Source organism: Diceros bicornis, unplaced genomic scaffold (assembly GCF_020826845.1).
Source record: "Diceros bicornis minor isolate mBicDic1 unplaced genomic scaffold, mDicBic1.mat.cur d_74_multi, whole genome shotgun sequence".
Taxonomy (NCBI): domain Eukaryota; kingdom Metazoa; phylum Chordata; class Mammalia; order Perissodactyla; family Rhinocerotidae; genus Diceros; species Diceros bicornis.
Window position 1 is genome coordinate 2,793,632 of NW_026690930.1, and position 6,019 is coordinate 2,799,650.

Below are 6,019 nucleotides of genomic sequence, written 5' to 3' on the forward strand. Positions count from 1 at the left end.
ATGGGTTCTTTCCCCTTAAGCATCCTTTGTGCCTCTTCTTTCCACTAATTCATTTTAGGATATTGATGCATCTCTTTTGAGTCCAGAGTTGTAGGGCTTGATCTTCCAAGGCTTTGGGAACATCTTGTGCGTGTGCTCCAGATTCCAAAGTCATGAAGAGACAGCCATTGCTCTGGAATGAACAAGTTGCTTAAGTCAAAATGCCACCCTTTACTCTTTTTTTCCCCCACATGAGTTATGCCTGAAGTGCATGACTTGATCTCTATTTTTAATACTATGGCCTTGGTACAGGTTGAACTTCAAAAACTATCGTTATGTCCTGGACTTTGTTTTTGCCATCGAGGAGATCAACAGGAGCCCCCAGCTGCTCCCCACCCTGTCTCTGGGTTTCCATGTCTACAATTCCTTCCACAGTGATGTCAGCACCTTGGTGAGCACCCTGAGGTGGTTATTGGGATGGGGTCAGATGATCCCTAATTACACCTGCCAGGCACAGAACAAGAATGTGGCTGTCACTGCAGGAACCACACCAGCATTCTCTGCCCATATTGGGACACTGTTGGAGCTCTACAAAATACCACAGGTATGAGCATGGTGGAGGGATGGATCTGGAGGGACTGAAGTTTTCCTCCTTGGTGAAATTCTGTGGCCACTCATGTGGAAAAGAAGAAAGTGGTTTTGCATGTCTCTCTAATAGGAAAAAACCTACCACAGATAGTTCTTGAAATGGTGGATTCATTATTTTGGTGTGTGAATCTGAGAGAGGGATGAAGTAGCCAGAGGCTAGCGTCACTGTCTAAAGCAGACCACAGGAGCTTCTGGAAGAGTGGTTGCCCAAATTCTCTCAAAGGAGTGGAAGCTAGATATTCTGAAATAATCATACCCTAGTTATTTATCGAATAGTTAATAAAATTTTATATGTAAACATGTACTTAAAACCACTTTACACTCTTCAAATGCTTTACAAATAGTCACAAATTTAATCCTAATATAAGACAATGAATAGGTAACGTTATTATAGGACTTTTTAGAGATATAGAAACTAAGATGGATAGAGGTTATTTAACCTTCTCAAGTGCGTTAAGCTAATCACATTAGAGTCAGGATTTGAACCCAGGCAGTCTGGCTTCAAAGCCAAGCTTCCCCTCAATCACTTCTACCATCAGATAATATTGCTTCATACTCACAGTGTTAGCACCAAGGATGTAAGTTTAGCTAGCTGATCATATGAATTTTGTTGAAATTCTGTTTATTTTTCTTCCAGAGAACTCAATATGGAACACTTTTTCTCTTTTGATTCAGACAACCTATGGAGATTTTGATCCTGTACTGAAAGGTAAGGACTAGTTTTCCTCTCTCTATCAGATAGCTCACAAGGACACATCTCTAGTCTTCAGAATGGTCTCATTGTTGACACGTTTTGGCTGGACCTAGGTAGGAATCTTAGTATCAGTTGATACAAAAGGTGAGCAATTCCTCTGGGAACTTAGAAGAGAGATGACTAGGAACGGTGCCTGCCTGTGACTAAGATACCTGTGAGCAAGAGGACGTACACTTCAAAAGATTGGACATGCATAGCCAGAAGCACAGACTCATAAGCCAATGTGTTTATCATTTATGGTGACACAAGTAGATTAATAAATGTGAGCATTGCAGGAAACCATTGTTTAACCACTCAGAAGGTGGGGATCACTACACCACAGTGGGATGCTTCTTTTATTCCACTTCACCCCTTTTTCCATACCTACCATGGGAGTCTTTCCTTTGCACACCAGAACTTTGAGATATCTGGATTTAAACACTCTCTATGGACAGTTAGCCCCTCTAAATACCAAGAAGACTTTTTCTTTACCAAATGATGGTTTGAACTTTTCAACTGCTCATTTGCAGGAACTGAATGTGGAAAATTTTGGAGTGTCCATTCAATGCCTCCCTGGAGTCTCTGCCAAAGGAAAAATTAGACACGACTGTGTCTGGATCCGGCTACTACATCTATGATGCTGTGGATGTGGTGGCCTGAGCCCTCCATGAAATACTTCTTATAAAAGCAGAACAGGGGTCCATAATGGATGCAGGCCAGCTCATGTTTCTCCCTTAGCAGGTAAAATTCTCCCTTAAATAGGATTCTCATTATTGTTCTTTTAGGATCTGAGAGTTATTTTATTTGGGTATCGAATTGTGATTGTCACATTGTCACAGATCAGCAGTGACTTGTGCATAATGAATTACTGTTCTTTCTTACAGGTTGCAAGTAAACCTCTAATGATTGTAGGGTCTAATTAGCAACAGTGTCAACTCTTTTAACTAGAAATAATTGATTAAAAACTTTCACTGTGAGAGGTAAGTGCTCAAGAGAAAACAATGACAATTCATCCCAGGGAATTAAAAAATTCAGGGATTTCCAAAATCTAGTTCTGGCCCTATCCCTTGATATCTTAAATGCTTCTGGGGAAAGGACAATTTATTTGAACTTCCTGCATTTTTCTAGAAAGGCTACTGATAGCTAAATAAATATTTCCCCATTGAAATTTAAAATGACTTTTGGAAGCAAGGAGTTTGATCCCCTTTTTACAGATCAGAACCCCAATACTATGAAATATATTTTAATTCCCCAAGTCCTTATCAATTCTACTTAGATGAATTTGTACATGAACCTAGACTTTTATAAATCCAAAACCTATGAATAATATGTCTTGAAACTCTTGCTTTCAGGTACGAGGAAGTGAATGTCATGTCAGATCTAAATACACACATTTATTGCGAATATATATTGGTTCATGTATCTATACAACCATATATATAGTTATGTATTATACAAATATCAGTTGTACATTTATATAGAAATTATATCAATTAATGCGTGAAGATTCTGTACTAGGAGCTTTCATCTCTTCTCTCTCATTTAATAAAATATTTTGTTCAAAGGTAGGAAGAAGCAGGCTGTCTTTCTTTGTCTCTTCTTGAGCTCAAGGAAACTCCCTAGCACCCTTAAAGCAAACCTCCTTGCTCAAGGTGCAGCTCAGGTTTAGCCCCACAGCACTCCCTGGACATGGAATCTTCAGGAATGGTTTAAACATCACCATGTGCTCTCTGAGGGCAGACAAGAATGCCTGCTTCCTTAAGCGTGCAGAATAGTAAACACTCCCCAAATTGAACTTATTCAGATGATGAATAATATAGAGGGGAAAAAATCTAATTGCTGGGCAACTCAGTATCCCCACCAGTTCGAATCTGGGTTTTCTGCCTTCAATTTCCATGCTCATTTCATTTCCCAATTATGTCTCCCTTTTAGCTCCACCCATTCCTAAGAAACACCCAATTTAAAAAAAGCACTGGAGCTCACGTGTCACTGGATGAGAAAAGAAACTCTGTGTCACAGCATGTAATTCTGAACTATATGATTTTCCTAAAGGTCTTGGACTTCAGGTGAAAGTAAGGGAGTTTGTTCCCCAGGAACCACGTGGTCAAGGTTTCATCATACATGAGGAGCTGATAGACTGGGCCATGGGATTCAAAAAGGTTGCAGACAAGTCAATCTTGGATTAATCATCTACATCACAAGATAGAGAGCATATATGAAAATAATGGTGAAATCATTTAACTCATAACAGAATTCTCATTTGTTGATATAATTTTTCTTATTGTCCAAGAGATATTGAAAGGACACTTGCAATTAAAGAGATATTCCTGAATTTTGAAATGCTTTATACATTACAGCAGGACAGTGAGGCTACCAATTTAATAGGATGAGCTGATAAAAAATTGATTGAATTCCCATTTAAGCTGAAAAAGTGTCAATCTCACGTGCTTGCAAATTTATTGCTCTGCATGCATTGTGCCCTGAAGATATAACAGATGCTGATGACCTAGACTTTTGATGATTTAAAGATACAATTCAAATTGTCTTTTGCCATACGCTTTTCTTCCAGAAAACAAATTTTATTCTCTTTAACGAAAATCAAAAGAATTGACATTGAGGTTTTTTTTTTAATATTTCAATATTTTATTAATTTTCCTTATATTTCCATCTCTTCATCCCAACTTTATACATTCTTGTAGAAAAATTCACCATCAGAAAAAAAGATTCTTTTGGCTCCCAAGGAACTGCATTCTTCCTCTTCTTCAGATTTCCCTTTAGAACTCAGTCTTGTAAGCCATCCCTCAAGATGCTATATTATATCATTCAAGCCTGTCCCTGTGTCTTTGGTGTATAATCTACCTGACATTAAATACATTACTAAATAAATTCAATAATTACAATTTGTACTAATCAAACAATTCTCATATAAATGCATTGTATGAATTAAAATATTATTTTTTATTAAGGTAAAATCTGCTTATAGTTCAAAAAAGTAATCCTGGAATACCATATTCAGAATCACATTTGTTATTGCCAGATGCCCCATTCCATAAAACAAACAAGTGTCCTAGTCATTGAGATGGAAAAATTTTTAAATCAGTACGTATTTTCGTGTTGGGAACTCTTTTCTGCAGATTGACCTTGATTTTATTTTGCTTTCCCTGGGTGCATCAATCATGTCAAATCTTATAGGTGATCTCTAAGATAAGTTTTGAGATAATTTAAACAATATTATCAATTATTCAATATTATTAAATAAAAAAATATTATCCAATTATATAGTATTGTTCAGTATCATCAATAATTCTCTTCTTTCAAACTCCCCACTCTGGGTGTAGGACGTTCTGTCAGCCAGGATTCAGGAACATCCCTCAGGAAGAGAGAGCTACCTGCTGCTTTGTCTGTGTATTGTGCCCAGAGAGAGAAATATGTAATCAGACAGGTATGAACTGACAAAATTACACAATCACTTTCTCTCACCTTTTCTTTGTCTCCAAATAAAATGTAAAGGATCTGAGAGTAACCAATAGCATCACATTTCTTCATTATTTTCTATTATTTCATTCACTCATTCAATACATTCATTTAGGAAATCAATACATCGTTTCCATGTTGGGAGTTACCTTGATCTGGCTTCCTTATACTCACATTGTTAGGTTCTGCTGAAGCAGCTCTTCTCAAGGGAATACAACCCTTAAACCACATGATATGTTAGGCAAACACTTAGAGATTCCGTAGCACCATATACTCATCTTGATCACAGAATAACACACATGGAATTATGATGGAAGTAAGTGTGGGTGTCTTTAGCACATGCCTCCTATTCATATCTTTACACCCAAGGTGGCGAGCACTATGCCTTACACATAGTAGGTGTGCAAAAACCAGAACTAAAGATTCAATAAATGAATGGACATATTATATTATTATTACTCTAGTGGAAGACATAAACAATGAACTGAGCATGCAAACTTGATAAGATAAAGGCTCTGCTTTCCAAGAAATCATAGTGAGGTACATGTGAAAAAGAATAGCAGGGCAATTTGAAAAGTGCCAAAATAAAGGTAGTTAGAGGTTAGCAGAGTCAACAAGAGTAGATAGTGTTACTTGGATAAATCAGATAATTCTTCATGGAAAGCTTATGTTTGAGTTGAGCTTTTAAAAATATGGGGGGATTTTTCAGTTAAAGATGAAGAGGGCCTCTTGGCAATAGATGTTTGAGCAACAAAAGTTATGCAAGATGAATAAGTTCTGGAGACCTACCATCCAACATGGGCCGATAGTTCACAATACTGTACTGTAGACTTAAAAACTTACTAGGAGGGTAGATTTATGTTAAGTATTCCTACCTCAAAAGAAAAAAAGTATTTTAAAAAAGGAAGTTAAATAAAAAAAATAAAGAGGACAGGAGGAAACATTTGGGGGTGATGAATAGGTTAAAGACTTGAGTAGTGATGGTTTCACGGGTGTATATTATCTCCGAACACATTAAGTTGTATACATTAAATATGTACAGCTTTCTGTATGTCAGTCATACCTCAATAAAGTTTTTTAAAAATGTTTTCATGTGGCATATTCAGACATTCAGAATATGACTAATATGACTGGAATGAGATGATAAAAGACTGATCATGGATGATGTTGGAATAGGTAAATAAT

General features: G+C 36.9%; 1 long non-coding RNA gene across 4 annotated transcripts; it reads left to right on the forward strand.

The window, feature by feature from the left end:
- The first annotated feature begins 352 nt into the window (after nt 1-352).
- Nucleotides 353-4,958, forward strand: LOC131402388 (uncharacterized). Of its 4 annotated transcripts, none has more exons than XR_009218617.1 (6): nt 353-583; nt 1,265-1,336; nt 1,891-2,101; nt 2,245-2,340; nt 3,293-3,432; nt 4,699-4,958. It is a non-coding gene; the product is annotated as an uncharacterized LOC131402388 (long non-coding RNA). The 4 variants fall into 4 exon arrangements; XR_009218618.1 differs by having other exon boundaries at nt 3,293-3,426; XR_009218620.1 differs by lacking the exon at nt 3,293-3,432.
- Nucleotides 4,959-6,019: the final 1,061 nt, after the last annotated feature.